Source organism: Ambystoma mexicanum, chromosome 4p (assembly GCF_040938575.1).
Source record: "Ambystoma mexicanum isolate Mex_15411 chromosome 4p, UKY_AmexF1_1, whole genome shotgun sequence".
NCBI classification, from domain to species: Eukaryota; Metazoa; Chordata; class Amphibia; order Caudata; family Ambystomatidae; genus Ambystoma; species Ambystoma mexicanum.
In genome coordinates, this window is record NC_090927.1 from 760,380,928 (window position 1) to 760,398,420 (window position 17,493).

Sequence of the window (17,493 nt, forward strand, 5' to 3'; positions counted from 1 at the left end):
TGAGGATTTCTAAGAACAGAAAAATGTTTCAAGATGGCCGCCCTATAGGTGGACCATCTTGAATGATTTTGGTCCTCCAGCCCCGCAAAGAAACTGGAGTATTCTGGAGAGAATGTCCATTTGACGTACTGGATGCAGCTACTGCTGTCCTTCAAATGGAAAGTCTCCATCATTTGCTCAAAGAGCTCCAAGTGTTCGCAAACAGAATACTTGGAGTTCTTGTGATAAGGGGTGATGACACTCCTTATTGCCTTGATTTGCTTTAAGGGGTCCATAAGCAAGGCCCTTTCTGCCTTATTGGCCTTTTTGGTTCGGGTAACCCTGGTCCACTCATCCTCTGACTCAGAGGCACTGCTCCCAGAGGTGCCCGTCTGATCTTCCAGGTTTTCCCGGATTCTGCAAGCCTGGGAATGGCTGGCAGAATGTGGGGACCTGGTCTCATGTGTCCTGGGCCACTCAGAGGCGTCTTCAGATCCCTCCTTGCTGCCAGGATTTGATGGGTACCCCCCCACTGACCTAACTGAGCGGAGGTTTTCAGGATGCCCTTAGTGGGCCTACTCTCCTGGGGTTCCCCACTAAATTGCACTGTGCTTAGGTGCCCATACCCGGATGCCCGCCCATCCATTCCTGGGAGGTACTGGTCTATGAACCCCATACTTTTGGCTGGATAGTAATCTGCCCTCCCTGTGGCCCTGTGCTCATGTGCTCCAGGGGACATGGGGGTGGCAGAGTCCAAGGACTGGGAGAGATGAAGGCCTCTGGTACTAGGGCTCCTGAGGTTATGCTCAGGTGTTTCCCTTTCCCAGCGAACTTCATCTCTGTCAGCCCCTGCTCCCTGTTGCAATGCAAGAGCCTGCACTTTCAGTTCCTCAGTTAAGGCATTACTAGACTCTATCAGTCTCTCCTGCATGGCTACCTGTTGCTGGAGCCTATCATTGTGCTGACAGAGAGCCTCATTTTCTCTCTGCGCTTCCTGGTTGGTCCTGGAATACCGTGCCAGTCTTTGCTGCAGGAGGGTTACCTCCTGAGTCCCATCCCTACTGGCCTGTTCCTTTCTTTCCAGGGCATCTACCACCCTCCTGGTGTGCTTTAACAAGTTCTGATGCTCTTTTTGGAGGTCACCCAGTCCCTAGAGGGCCAAGTGATTTTCTTCAATTTTTTTCTTTTAATTGGCAGACTTCCTGGCCTACGGTGTCTCTTTCCTGACTAAGAGCCTGCATCTGGGCCGCCAGGTCGTCCCTCTGCCTTTGAAAGGCACCAGCTTTCTGGCGTTCTTGTTCAAACTCTGCCTGGGTATCCAGGTCTTTAAAAATCAGTTTATTGCTCTCTGTCTTCTCCCTATCTAGGTGGCTTTGCAGGGTGACTACCTGCTCTGCGCATGCCCTATTGAAGTCCAGTTGTTGCTCCAGCTTTTTCTGGCTCTGCAGTAGGGCGTCCAAACCTTCTTGGTACTCCTTCTGCAAGGCCAGAAATCTGTTATCCTGGTCAGACTTTTCCTGTTGCAGGATATCCATTTCCTCCTTTATTTTAATAATACACTGCCTACTATCATTTTCTGACTCCTGGCTCCTCTGCAGCCTCTGCTCAGAAGAGACCAGGTCAGATTGGGCCTTCTCTAATGCCATCAGTTGCCTGTTTGCCAGATCTTGGCCTTCAGCACATTTGTCCTGTATGGCTCCCATATGTAAATATAAATATGCTGCTACCCTGGCAATCTTGTTGTGCTCATCCTTGGCCTTAGGGGCCATATATAGTTCACTCAGGGCCACATGTAAGGGACCCTGATCTCTCCATATATCTGACCCTGTTTCAGTGATCTGGGGTGCAATTGCCTGCAACCAGACCACCTGGTCCTGATGAGCCGACTCACCTCTCAGAAATAGCTTATGTAAGAGGTGTTCTCTGGCTATTTTGATGTCTACCAAGGTCGTCATTCTGGAACTTGATTTCCTTCCTGACTTACAGAAGTTTGTATTTTCTTTTGCAAAACAGACCGTTTCCTTAGAGCGTTCCTTTGAGGGGTGTTTTTACAGTGTAACATGGCGTGGTGATCCAACAGAATTTATATATTCTGTCAGTTAGCACACTGTATTAATCTGCACAAGTGATAGTTCTAATCCAGAATCCCCGGCTATGAGCCCCCACTCTGTTAATGACTCCAATCAAGCATTCTCACTAAGTCAGTGCCTGGTCTGGGATTGCTCAAGGGAAGCCCTTATTTATATATTTTTATGACAAGTTATAATCTGGATGATGAACTCTTGTATAACGCCCCTCTCTTAGAATCCCCCTGACCCCACTGAGACAAGAAGTAGGTTTGTTTTGCAAATTAAAAAAAAAAAGTTTATTTGAAAAATTAAACAATAGAGATATATCACACTTTTATAATAAATTAATATTGATAGCACACTTGTGAATATGAGCAGTAATCAGCAATAGGTAATCCTACAGTAGCACAGTTCTTGGAACAGAGGACTAAGGTAGCAGAGAATGCTTCATATGGTTCAAGGAAAACCAAGGTGGGACAGAATGCAACACAGAAATAATTTGATATGATTTCAACAAGAGATAATGTGATCGCTTTGTCTTTTGACAATTCACTCCCCCCCTTTATGCAATATACGGAAATGGAAGGAGAGCACACAGTCTTCAAAAATACCAACAAAAATGCAATACAAAGTTCCAATTCCCCCCCCTCCCCCAGCAAGCTGAGAGCGCCAGGGATGATTTTTAAACACAGGCCCAAAATACTTTAATGTGGTGGCAATGAAGTGAAAAATATGCTAAAAATGATTTTAATTCCCTATGTCCATATAAGAGATTCAGGATGGGTGATAGCTACTTTAAATTAGTTCAGGATTACTTTAGCAATGCTCTAGGAATGATTGTCAGGTTGCAAACGAATTTCAGCAAAGGAAAGCAAGAAGCTGTTATTTTGACAAGTGAAGCAATTTTAGCCAAATCGCAAATCGCTGCACTTTTTCCGAGTGCGTCGAGCGCGATTACGGAAAAAGTATAATGAATAGAAAGTCGGTTCTGGGTTAGTTGGAAAGCCTAGAATCTTAAAATGAAAGTTAAATCTCTCTTCTAGCACAAACGGTTCAAGAGATACGGAGGATTTCGTGAAGGTAGATTTTCAGAAATGAAATAATGATTAAAAAATGGCAAAATGACACTCTTACAGGTTTAAAATCGGAGAAGGGACACACGATTCTATGATACAGTTCTGGACAGGTTCAAATGTTTTGAATCAGATTATTTTAAGCTAAGAGATTGGTTTTGCACAGTTCTGGCTAAGTACTCACACTATGAATTTGAAATAGGCCGTCAGGGTCTGGTCAGCAGGTTGGACTGGACTCCGGGCGGTTTCTGGTACTGGTTCTCTGGTTCTGGATCTCTGGTTCTGGTCACAGCGATCTGGTCTGGGTCCGGTCTGTGGTTCTGGATGCAGCTCTGCTTTCTGGGTGTTTCTGGCACAGGGTTCTAGGCCAGAATCTGACAGCTCAGCCCGGCTGTTTGAATAATTTGCAAATGATTTTGAGGCCTGCTGAAAAAGGATTCAGCTTCTGGATTCAGGCCTCTCTGCTACAGGTTCTGGTGTCTGGATTCAAAGTTCTGGTCTCTGGAGATTGATGGATTTGAAGTCTGGAGTCTCCCGGCAAAGCGTCCCGCAAGAAAGTGGAAAGTGAATGTCCCCTACCTGTCCTGCACAGTCTCCTTTTATGTGTTTTGAAAGTGGGTGGGTCTGCTCATTCTGCATGCCCAACCCTCTCAACTTATCATTGGCCAATTCCTCCTCTTTCCCTTGATTGGGGAACTGAGTTGTGTGTCAGAGTGATGAGGTAGGTTTATGGGTCAGAGGGTCCTCCCCTTGTCAAATTGCACACAAATCTATATTTGATCCAAATACACATTTATCTATGTACCAATTTTTTAATATTATATGTCCAGTTAACATATTTTCTGTAGCACAAAAGCCATCCGATCCCTGTCTTTGTAAGATGTTGTGTCCACTTTTGACAGAATTCTGCCCTTTTCATTCAGATAACGATCTCTAAACTTTTCCAGATTTTACACAAATGTGCACAAGGGATATGGGTTTGAGATGATAAAGTGTCAGATTTTTGACTTGCATACATTTGGAGTAACAACCTTATTTTCCGCTACTACTCCCCAGAACATATCGGAGTCCTGACACCTCTTAAAATGTGCACAGAAAAATCACAAGAATGATGATATTATTTATATAATTTTTACAAGTTCGCTCTATGAATTATCCATCTTTTTAAAATTATGCTCTGGCCCCAAAGGGGTGTGGTTTTCCAAAGCACATGGTGGAATTTCTGGTTTGTCCACTTCCCCCAACTCAAGTTGCTCACAGATGCAGCGCCCCTCCCATTTCCTTCCAAGAGGAAGCCATTTACGACCCCCCTAATTTAACATTTGCCTGGGCCAAGGAAGGCCCATTGTTTAGTTTCCTGCAGTCCCCAGGTGCCACTCCCCTAATTCAATCAGAGAGGTGTCATCTCCTTTTGGCAGGGGCAGCAGAATGCAGCCAGGCCTGCGAACACAGCTGCTGATCAAGTTTCAACTCCTGTCGGGGGTAGTTGTCAGGCAGAATTTAAGCCAGGCTTCAGCTAAATGTCACTTTGGTTCCCAGTTTTCTATATTCAAACCAAACTTGCAATTTTTATACATGCAGCTAGAACACTGATTCTAAGTTCAAAACTATGACATTTAAACAATTGAAACCTATGTGACACTCAAAAGTAGGTCACTCATTTATTCTAAACATTTCGATTTTGGTGGCTTTAAACCCAAATTCACTTAAGCTGCTGACATCCGCAGCTATTTTCAATACATACATTAGACAATTACTTCCTTCCCGTCATTTCAGAATATAGTTTTACATTGTATCCACCTCTTAGCAAGTCTTTCTTTGGCCTGGTTTGGGTTCATTTGTTCAGTTTTACACAAGTGTCTGGTGGTTTTAAAACGCCGGCTTTCTGGTAGTGGTGAGCACCAGTATTGCACCCATTTTTGACATTAATAACAACAGATTTTGAACAGCACCATATTCCTTAGCACTGATTTCGCTCATGGCGCTTCTGGCCCCTCACGCTCACACTGGTGGGTGGCAGGTCAGGCGACCGTTTTGGTGTGCGCACAAACTGCGGGTTTTCCTGGATTTTGGTGCAAATGTGGGTTTTTCCGCCATCTTGGATTTTCTAAGCCCACAGCACCAAATGTTGTAGCATAATAACTTGAACGTGGGTCAAGACACCCAACAAGTCAAGAGACTTAATCTTGGCCACACTACCCACAATCAGGATCTCTGTCTTCCTGTCATTTAGGGCTAGGAAAGTATCGGACATCCAGGCCTTGATGGCAGAAAAGACTTTAGAGACCAACTCTGCATCATCTTCATAGGAACCTGTAAGTTCCAGAACTATCTGAGTGTTGTCGGCAAAGTTTGCAAACCTGTCCAGAATATCAAAGCATAGCTTAGAGTAAATATTGTAAAGTAATGGAGACACGCTAGACACCTAAACATTTGACAGGAGTGAATTAATGCTCTGTACAATTTGTAACTCACAATCAAATTTCTTCTATATCAACATGGAACATCAATGAAATACATCGGTCTTGGCTCCCATGGTTCACACAAATGCAGGGGTGGGCAGCATGAATATCTGTGATAATTATGTCCTATGTAATAATGTTTATGACGCTGAGCCGTCCCGGGAGGATGGCTCAGCAGCAAACGTGCGCGCCTTGAAAGCAAGATGACACGAAGCAATACAGGTTTGATCCCTGGTTCCGCGCTTAGAAAACTCTTGGTATTTAAGCGTGTTATAAATATGCAACTAAAACAAATAAAAAATCTAAAAACAGTTACACAAACTAAAAAAAAAAAACAATTGCTGTAACAGCACCTCGATGCCCGTGGGCTGTGTGAGCACTTTAAAAATGCTAAAATAAAAATAAATAAATTATTAACAATCCTACGAACATCATTTGTACACTCATTTTATATTGGAGAATCTAACAGTTACAACGCAATTTTTCTGTGGATGAGACATCATATTGTCATAGAGTTACGTTAAAAACCATTTTTAAATGCATTTCTTGTGCTAACTATAAATGAGATTCTTTTCCTTTAATTATGAAACTGTGTGTCCAAACAGGTTGTGAGAGAATTCGAAGTGTGCAAGTGCGGTGACAGAAATGAGGGGAGCAGAGGAGAAGTGCAGGATGGGGGAGGGCAGTGCTCGAGCAGAAGGGAGGAAAAGGAGAAATTAAGTTCAAGTGAACAGGTTCACTTGCACTTTTGAGAAGAATGCACTTTTGAGGAGAAGGTGCACAAGGGAGTGCTTGAGGAGAAGCGGGAAGGAGCACAGTGGCAAGGAGTGATCACAGAGACTGCCAAGGCTGCACAGCAGAGGCAATGTTATCCTAGAAGTTCAGGAGGAGCAAGGGAACACTAGTTGGAACAGACTCTCATAGAGTGGGCTGTCCAGAGATCTGACATGGAGATGTGGGAGAGAGAGACCTAGATACGAATCTCCTGTAAAGGGGGAAAGGCCTAGGTTTCAACATACAGCAGAAAACACAAAACACCTAGATACACATTTCCAATAAAGGGAGAAAAGGCTGACATGCCTCCTTTGTTTGTAAAGCCTGTCATGGCTTGGCAGATGGATGACTTTATTACCTAACTGATGTCAAGAGGTGACAATTACAGTGCATCTAGCTGCATTTTAAGTTTAAGCTCCTAGCATGTGACCCGTTTAGATTTTAGTTTTACAGGAGGACTGCAGCTGAGGCCTAACTGGAAAGTATAGATTTTTTTAAGGGTTATTTTGTCTTGACAGGCACCCATTTGGTTGGGGCATCTCATTAACTTTGAGGCCCTGAAGCTATGGGTCTTGGTTATAAGGAGTTGAATGGGTTTCTCAGATGGAAGATAAATAAGCTTTGTCTGTCTCCAGGTGGCCACACTAATCTCCTGGAATTTCAAACCTACCCGCATTAACAATAGGCAGAACTGAACATAAATTAGTTTGTTCCAGGTCACTAGAGAGCTAACAAAATCAGCATTGTGAAAGCCACATCAGTCCCCCATAAATTACATGCTAGAAACCTGTAACATTTGCACTTTGACACACACAGGTTCCCTCCACGTAATTTTCAACATTTGTATGGAGGAGTGCAAAGGTAAAGTGCTAAAAGGGGGCTACACGTTTGTACGCCACCCTTTTGCCCTCCACTGTGCAGAATGAGTAAATGCTGCCTGCCATAAATGCATGGCAAAAATGAAACGTAACGTAAATGAAATGCACAAAAGCCTTATGGAAGGCCTTTACGGCTTTTATTTGTATTGCGACTCATCAGAAATGAGCAACTTAGTTTATTTAGAATATGCCTCCATGCCAGACATATATTCTTAGCAGGATAGTCCATTTTTTATTTTTATTTTATTTGCGTTTTGACTCCCATCTGAAAACAGATAAGACTCTTACACAAAACAATGACCATAAACAAGAATTGGAACACATACAATTTACACAGGTTTTTCATCACATTTAGTCTAATAAAAAATTAGGAAAGGAAAGTCATTAATTCAATTATACAGATATGGGGTGAATTTGTGCAAATGATTTGTCTTCATTTGCAATTCTTCCAAGTTTTCCCAAGATTTTGTATAGGAGTTCACATAGGGCAAGGATACGGCTCTGCGCTTGTCCACCCATCAAACTGACCCACGACGCTTCATTTCCAAACAGCATGTCTAAGAATTGTTTACGCTCTTCCCTTAAGGTGGTGCAGCCCATGACCAGATGTTTAGTGGTTTCTTTCATATCAGCCATAGCACATAGCCTACAATTTAGACTTTCTCTCCCACCATTCCAACTACCAACTCTCTCAAGCGTGGGCAGCTGATTTAGATGGAAAACCGAGGTATAGTACCCTCCTTCTTTGGCACGGAAAGATGAGAATGTACCTTGAGACCTGTTCCCTCTTATATGTCAATTTAGCATATTCATTATAGAGGGTGTGCTTTGTTATGTCCTCTGATGTTTTCCCCCAATCAAACTGAAACACCTTTTTTTTATTTTTTAACTTTTGCTTGATTTATGATCAGCTCTTCACCGGATGAGCCAATTTCATTCAGTTTGTTCTTCATCTGTTCCTTCAGAGTACTGATTGATCTACCAGAGACTCTATTGTGGTATTCCCCATTTTACATATAGGGAATTGCTCGGGGGATTTATTAATTTTGCATTATTCATCCTTTTCCTCCACAATGCCTTCACACTCAAGGAAATTAGACCAAACTCAGGAACTGATAGTGCTAGCCTCAGGGTCTCTTTCCATAGCTTAGCTTGGAATATATTGAGGTTTGTCCCCAGATCATTCAAGTTTATGTCCAGCCCGTTTGATTGTGCTTACTGTTGGAAAACGAAATGCATAACATTTTATTTCATGAAATTACAAGTGAAAGCATTGAGCTCTGTATAAACATGGAACAATGTTTTCAAGGTAATGTAAGAACTGGCACCAACATCCTTGGCCTTCTGTTATTAGTGATTAAGTGCAGTGCTGATTTGCATATCTTCATTTATAGAGTTCTGTTCAGTACCTGATCTCAATGCAATCAAGATACCATTGTTCGGACAACAGTAGAACATTTTATTTTGCAAACAGGCTTTCAGTATTTCTTGCTGAGAGTTTAAAGTTGATCACAAGCGAGTCCTTGGGCCATAAGTACATTTTCACCCATGCATTTCCATATTAATTCAATGTTCATTAGGAAATCTGTGTATTTTGTCGGGTGCGATCTCTCAGGTGAGAAGTTAGTTACCTCCATCTTGCAGGTGACCTTTTTTTGTGGTAATTAAAGAAACACAAAGCCCATGTGGAGTGGCAAGGAACCATTCAGGCATTTCGCACTTTAGATTTAGTCAGTCTCCATTTCACTGGCAGTCGAAACAAGCAGTATTAATGGATACAACCCATGTTTTTCTATTACTCCTCAGGCTATAATGGGGCCCTATATTTTGTTTAGTAATCCAAACCTTTTAAGTCAAAGTGCACTCTCAAAACATTTTTTACAAAAATCTATATCTGTCCCTGTATCGGACAAATCACGTTTAACTAAGAAGAAAGAAAAATAATCATGCATAAGTATCTATCTTGATTGTTTAAACAAATCAAGTGGGTGCCATTTTTGGGAAATGAAATAAGTAAAGGCAAAATAAGGCGTCATCTCAGAAATAACTGCGATATTGCTGTGAGCAGCAAGGTAGGCTACAAAGATAAGTGCAAACACAAAGGGTAATGAAGTTTGATAGACGGTTCTGTCTGGTTAGTGTTGTGTGCAGGCCCGTACCTCGGGCTGCACCGCACACGCACTCGCTCACACGCATCCACACAAGGAGACACGGGACAAGCGTGTGTGCCTTACGGCGTCCCCGTGGCAACTGCCGGCACGGACGTTCTTTATTCTTGATGCGCATGCGCATGCGCGGCCCGGAACGAGGCTCGCGCATGCGCCGTTCATGCTTGCAACATCACATCCCTTTTTTTCTTCAACCAAAACAGTTTAACATCAACCAGAATGAACCATATACCTGGTAAACATCAACATATAACCCAATGTGGGTCGGCCGGCTGCTGTACCCTCGGCTCAGTCTCCCGAGTCCAGAACATAGTCCTTGAGGCGAGCCGGCAGTCTGCGGTTTCCCCGCACAGGGTACCGAGGGGTCCTGTGTTGAGTCGAGCCGGGACCATCTGCATGTGGAATGTCCTCCCTCTGAGCGTCCTCCGCCTGACCTTCGGGGACCGCTTCGGATGAGGTGTTTTCGTCCGGTTCACTGTCCCTCGTGGAGGTGTCCACTTTTTTGAAAAAGGACCTGTTGCGGGTGACTGTCGCCCGGTTGCATGCTGCCGTGACCATGGTTGCTTTCACGTGCGTGACTTTCCACAGGTGAGGTTCGTAAGGTAGTGATAGTTTGCCTTCCGGGTGACGATTCCGCACCAGCACGGAATCACCTACAGCCACTTCCTTGTCTTGGAGACCTCTCCTCTCACTCTCTCTCTGATTGCGGGCTGCCCGCTCCTCCCTCACTTTATCATTGTCGTTGACCCCGGGTATTCTTCCTTCTACCTCCAGTATCATGCCGCGAGGGCAGCGCCCGAATAGCGCTTCAGCAGGAGCTACGCCCGTCGATTGGTGCGGCGTGGTCCGATACTCTCGCAGGAATTCCACAACCTTCTTCGGGAGGTCCTCTCCTCCGCTTGCGGATATTCTCAGCACCTTGTTAAGCGTGCGCATCAGCGTTTCAGCTTCCCCGTTTACACGCGATTACAACGGGGATACTCTCCGGTGATGGATGCCCCTCGCTTTGAGATACTGTGCGAACTGGCTGCCCGTGAACGGGGACCATTGTCTGAGCACAGTATTTCGGGGAAGCCATGGGTTGCAAACATCTTGTCCAGGGCCCTAGTGGTGTATTCGGTGGCGGTGGACTCTACGATCTCCACCTCGGGATATCTGGACCATTGGTCTACCACCGCTAAAAAGTACATGCCCCGACCCGTCGATCCAAAATCTACATGGACGGTTCCCCAGGGCTTTTCGCTCCGTTCCATTGAGCTGATCGGTGGAGCTTTATCCCCAGGATTCGCCGCCTGACACGGCAGACACCTTTTTATGAACAGCTCGACCATTCCCTCGAGTTCAGGGAACCACACCTTGGGTCGAAGCCGGGCTTTGGTCTTGGCCACCCCTTGGTGCCCTATGTGAGCTAATTCCAACACACGATCTCTCAGGGCGTGCAGGATCACAATTTGCCTCCCCCTCAACAGTAGTCCGTCGTCGAAAATGGATAGTTCATCCCTCACCCTCCACAGCGCCTGAAGGTCTTTCTGGGCATCAGCCTGCCGCCTTGCATTGTACTGAAGCACCTTTCTCCACTCGCCGCTTCTAACTGCCGTTTTGATGATGTGGAACACCTCATCTTTGGACGATTCCGTCGCTATGGTGAGCGTGGACAGCGCCACCGGTAATACACCTTCCACGACCTGACAGAGCAGGCCCCTACAAGCAAGACACCTCCTTGGTCTTTTCCACGCTCTCTGGGTTTGGGTGTTGTGACAGATAGTCTGCTGGATTATTGGTCCCTGGTCTGTACACCAGTCGAACCCCATATTCCATAAGGGCTAGCATCCATCGTTCGATTCTGGGTGGAGGTTTTGACGACACCCCCGCCAGGATGGGCAGCAGGGGCTTATGATCGGTCACGACTACGACCGGCTTGCCGAGGATGTAGAGACGAAAATGGCGACAGCCCCACAGTATGGCCAAGGCCTCTCTTTCTATTTGCGAGTAGCGCTGTTCTGTGTCTGTGAGCGCCTTGCTCGCATACGCAATGGGTCGCATGTCCCCTCTCTTGTCCGCTTGCATCAGCACAGCACCTACGCCCACTGGGCTGGCGTCAACAACAAAATCAGACTCGGCGGTGGGGTCGAAGTACGCCATGATGTCTCCGTCGGACAGAGCATTTTTGATGACTTGAAATGCCTCTTGTTCCTTTCTTTCCCACACCCAGACAGTATCGTTCTTGGTCAGCGCTCTGAGGGGTTCCGACATGGAGGCCAAGCCCTTAATGAAGCGCCCACAGTAGTTCACCATCCCCAAGAAACTCCTTACCTCCGTTGGGGACTGGGGTGCTGCGGCCTCCCGAATGTCCTTGATCTTTGCAGGATCGGGCGACACGCCGCTGGCATGAAAGATGAAGACAAAGAACCCAATTCTGTCTTTGAAAAATTCACATTTTTCACGGTGTAGGGTAAGCCCCAAATCCTCCAGCCTCTTCAGCGTGCACTCCAGTCCCTTCATGTGTTCCGCCTCTGAGTCTGCAAACACCAAAATGTCATTGCTCATATTCAAAACACCTTTCAGTCCTGCGAGCGCCCCCCTGATGGTGTTCTGAAAAACTTCTGCAGCAGATGAAATGCCGAAGCTTGGGCGCTTAAACTGATAGAGGCCATCATGCATCGTAAAAGTCGTGATATAACGTGAGTCCGGGTGGAGCTCGAGCTGATGATAGCCCGCCCTCAAATCTAACTTCGAAAAAACTCTCGCCCCTTGCAGCTCTCCTATAATATCATCGAGAGTGGGCGTAATGTATCTCTCCTTTTTGATAGCTGCATTTGGGAGGCGCATATCGACGCAGATGTGCACCGCTCCCGGCTGTTTTGGCTTGGGGGCTACCACTATGGGTGAGACCCAGGGCGTTGGGCCTTCCACCCGTTCGATGATGTCCATTTGGACCAGTGAGCGGAGTTCTTCCTCCACCTGCTCCCGGAGATGGGACGTATCCTTCGATGTTTGAGAGACGTGGGCCTGATGGTGTCGTCGATGTGTAGACGCACAGGAGGAGCTCTCAACTTTCCCACTCCTTCGAAAATGCTTGAGAATCTGGCCAGTAGCTGCTCAATGTCTACTTGATAGACTGCAAATGCAAAATGCACAAGGTCCTGTGCCTCCGACACTGCACAGCTAAGCAGGGAGTGGGGGCTAACGTCGGTGACGAAAAATCGTGCTTTTATGGACTTGCTGCCGTTTGAAACGGGCGCCACGAAGACACCCTTGATGGGGAGTGGTGTGTCGCCGCCGAACGTGAAGATCTTTGCCCTCGAGACGTCCAACGATGGTGGTCCCGGGATCATCTGGTAGTGATCGGAGGCCAGCACACATATCGAGGCTCCTGTGTCGATCATTACTTGTGTAGGGACCCCCTGGATGTCCACTATGCATTTGGGCTGCCTCTTTTTCCTTTCCCCTGTGGCTATGCTCGAAATGAAGAAAACCTCGTCCTGCTCTTCTTCCTCCTCGGCCATGTTCAGCCTCTGCATATCCTGTTGCACTGTCGCAATGCTCTTTTGCCCCCTCGACCCACTGCCAAACAGCCTGGCCGGACCCCTTTGAGTAGGCACCAGCACCGGAGCGCGGCACATCCGGGCATAGTGTCCGAGTCCGTTGCATCTGCCACAGTATCAGGATTTGGCGGGACATTCCTCGGAGTGCAGCAAATCGTACCCACAATACTGACAAATGGGCGCCACTCCATGCGTCGGGCTTGCTTCTTGGCGTTTCTGACTCCACTTACTCTTTGATGCGAACTGCCTCCCTACCGCAAACGCCTCTTCTGACCTGCTGGGATGCACCGCTGCGTCCATTGTGGCACCCCTTGACTCTGCCAGTTCATATATTCTTCTGCTGTCCAGGATCTGTGTCAGAGTCCACCCTGGCTCCCTTAACACCTGTCTGCGGAGTTTGCCTGAGCCACAGCCTTGGATGACTTGGTTTCTAATCATGGACTCCTCGTTGTCCCATCTGCACGTCGTGGCCATTTGTCTTAGGCGGGCGCAGAATTGATCAAGCGACTCTTCTTCCCGCTGTTTTTCACTGTTGAACAGGAATCTCTCATAGTCCACGTTGGACAGCGGAATAAAATGATTCCTTAAGGCAGTCTTGACCGCATCATAGGTAACTACTTGCAGGTTAAGGGACTCATAAATGCGTAGGACGTCCATACCCGCGGAGTATAGTAGAGTTGCCCTTTTTGCGTCATCATTGGTTTCTCCTCTTGCGGTGAAGTACATGTCCAATTTTCTTATCCACAGCAACCATTTTGGGCCCAATTTTGAGGGTGGACCCGACGTGTCGAATTCTTGCATGGGTAACAGCGATCCCTGTTGTCTCCTCCTTACCGCCACCGGCGCTGTCCCTGCATCTTCGTCACTCTCCGCCATGTTCACATGTCGCACTGGCACCTCCTTAGGGTTTGGAGGCCGCAAACCTGACTTGTGCGGACAGTCGACGTGTCTCAGGCCGCCGCGTGGTGTGGATCAACGTTGCCGCGGACCCGTCCAGTTACCACAGCTTGAGAGACAGTCGACGACTGTCAGGATTCCAAAAATTAGTTCACTGTGGTTTCTGTGGAACGTGAGCAGCGCACAAGCACCTTTTCAGGCCGCTACTGCCCTGTGTCCTCCGTAGAAACCGATCGTGCTGGGTTCGGGGAATGCTCAATTCGCAACCCGCTTCGTCGCCAGATGTTGTGTGCAGGCCCGTACCTCGGGCTGCACCGCACACGCACTCGCTCACACGCATCCACACAAGGAGACACGGGACACGCATGTGTGCCTTATCGCGTCCCCGCAGCAACTGCCGGCACAGACGTTCTTTATTCTTGACGCGCATGCGTGGCCCGGAACGAGGCTCGCGCATACACCGTTCATGCTTGCAACATCACAGTTAGGTTCATTTGGGGGATTGGAGGGGGGGCATTTCCACAACACACATGTCAAATGGAGAAAAGAAACCTGAACCAAAAAAAGTACAACAGAAAAATAATCCGAGCTCAAGTACATATGCTGCGTGCAAAGAACGCAAACGGCTTCCTGCACGGATTGCTGCCAAGTGCACTTGAAATTAGAGTCTCCTGCCAGGCAGCATGGCCTCAGATGATACCAGGAAGTGCCTCATTTCATGACGTCAGACAGCGCATCTCCGCACTTGCAAGTAATGGAAGAAGCATCCGTGCAGGAGTAATGTAGTATGCCAAAAGCAGGCCTCTCTTTATCCATGGGAAGCATCGGGGGCTGCGCATTTCAAATCTGTGCTCTCAGATACAGAACGCCTTTGCGGGTGTATCGCAGTGTTTGATGCCACCCACGACCAGATTAACGAGCTGTTAATGCAATGTTCAGTCGGACTTCACGAGGATAGCGGCTGCTGTATTCATTACTGCCTCAGAAAAGCGTGGGGTCGGGAACATAAAAGAGATTTAAACAATGAAACATGTGTAGGAGGGCTGCGTCATCAACGGAAAACCATCTGTTGCACAAACATACTCTAGGGGAAGGAATCGACTGTATCAGGCTTAAAAGGCCATCCTAAAGGAGATACAAAAAGGAATGCTTACCATGTATTATTGTAGTGTTTATCTTCGTGGCTCTTTATTGCTTTTCTGTCATTTTATTAAAACTTTTTTTCTTTTACTATACATTTTCTTTATGCCTTGTGGGTTTTTAACTTGTGTTTCTCTAAATAGTCAGCTCGAAAATGATGGATTGTTTCCTATTCATAGAGAACGAGTTTCATTGATCGTCAGGGTCGGACTGGGACAAGAAATAGGCCCGAACACCTAAAAAAAATTGGCCCACTCCTCGCCTCAAAAAAGGTGGCCCACCCCTCGCCTCACGACCCTTGACCTCGGATGACATCAACGGATGTTATGTCATTTGACCCGACCCAAAAGTGACATCCCGGGAAGCAATGAAACACGACCTTTCACCCCTTGACAAAACAGGAAGGAGACCCAGAGGAGAACTGGCGCGCGAGGAGCCAAAGAAGCGCCACACGTCCAGGGGAACGAACGCAGAAAGGAGGCCCAGCCAAGAGCGGACGAGCGAGATCGCACAGACGAGGTACGTGTGGTGGACAATACAAATACACGCATAAAAGGAAAAGTGCAGCCAAGGCGATCGCACAGAGGGGGCACGTGCGGAGGAAAATACAAATAAACACACACAAGGGAAAGCACAGCTGAGACCACTTGAAAGCGAGGATCCACAACCACAGGACAACACCCATCACATGCCTCCTGCATAAGCCGCTCAAAAGCGAGGACCCCGACCTGCTATATAAAAAAAAAGAAAACACTGAGCGAAAGCCACAAATCTCTTGCACGTGAACCCAAGCAAGGTGTCACCAGGAATAACCTACACAGGTGGAAAGGAAAGAAAGGCAGATACACACGTTACCTCACCACAGGATTACCAGTGGCTAAACCACAACCCGAGCCACACACCACCAACCATGTCGCAACAAGGAGATGTTGCGGCAGACAATACTGCACCCGCTGCTCCAGGAATCACCCCCACAAACCCTGTGTCATTCCTACGCCGCCCAAACCCATTCCCACTAGAACCCCAGGAGAATCAAGGCCCAAGGTGGCAAGAATGGATGGACGAGTTCGAAGAATTTATGAGGGCAGTTGGAAACCAAACAACTAGACATCTTTACGAACCTAGTGGGGAAGGATGTAAAAAGCGTTATCAAGACCATCCCGCTGGCAGAGAGAATGACTTACCCGAAACTCATTGAAGCCATCAACAGCTGCCTGGTGGTAGTCCCCAACAGAGACTATGAACGTTATATTTTTAACCAGTGCACCCAAATGCCACAAGAAATGATTGGTCAGTTCATATTACGCCTCCAGAGGAAAATTACCTATTGTGATTTTGCCAACTTTAACGACGAAGAAGCTATCCGCCTGAGAGTGATCGAGGTTTGACTGTCCTCAATATTTCGCAAACACCTGCTGAAGAAGCCACTCCCCTTGAAGGAGATAGCCGAGCTAGCCAGAGTTTACGAGAGGGTCGACATCCAGGCAGCACTCATAGAGAACCCAAAGAAGAATGAGACGATATCGGTCATTACATTCGGTCAGCAAGGCCGCCAACCTAGCACAACATACAGGCAAGACCAGTGGAACCCTGCCAGGCGAACAACCCCAGAAAGACAGTGCTACCGCTGCGGGTTTGAATTCCTGCTGCTAAAAGGCCAGTGCACCGCAATAGGACAAATGTGCATGAGGTGTGGTCAGGAGAACCACTTTCAGAGCATGTGCCGGGAGAAAACACCACTATTACCAGCGTACCAGCCTCTGAGTCAACAGACTCAGGCAAGACAGTTCGACCCTCCGAGACCCTTCAACCCCCGGCCCTATCCTGAGCGAGAAAGCACCAGAAACAACAACCCCAGACCCATGTCCAACTCTAGGTTTATCAGAGCAGTGGAAAACCTACAAGTAGAAGCGGCTGACGAGAACTACCCCAGTCAGGAACAGATATATCAAATGCAATCATACCCCGAGGAAGAACTCAGAAGAGAGAATAGCACGAGAGACCCATATGAAAACCCACCCCTCGTGGACCATCCACCAGAACAGAACCAATACGCAGAATATGACTGGTACAGCAGAGAGTATGTCCGGCTCTTTTCTGAAGCCTCAGATGACAGCACCGCACCCCGAGTGATGGTTCATCTAGGAGGAGCCGACACCCCATTCCTGGTAGACACCGGCGCCACCGTCAACGTCATGAGCCATCTAACCTACGATCACCTAGCGTACATATTCCCACTACAACCCTTGCATGCCACCATATTACAATGGGGCGCTACCCAACCACTAACCTCAAAAGGGCAGTTTGCATGTGATCTCATCCACTGAGGTAAAAGAGCACAGACAGCGACACATGTCATCCACAACCCAGCAAAAGGGAGATGTTTACTCAGCCACAAAACCACTGCCGCCCTACATCTCATCGACATTCACTATGAGTCAGAAACAATTCAAGGAATCCTGCCCGACTCCCAAATTATACAAGCCATTGACCAAGAACTCCTAAACA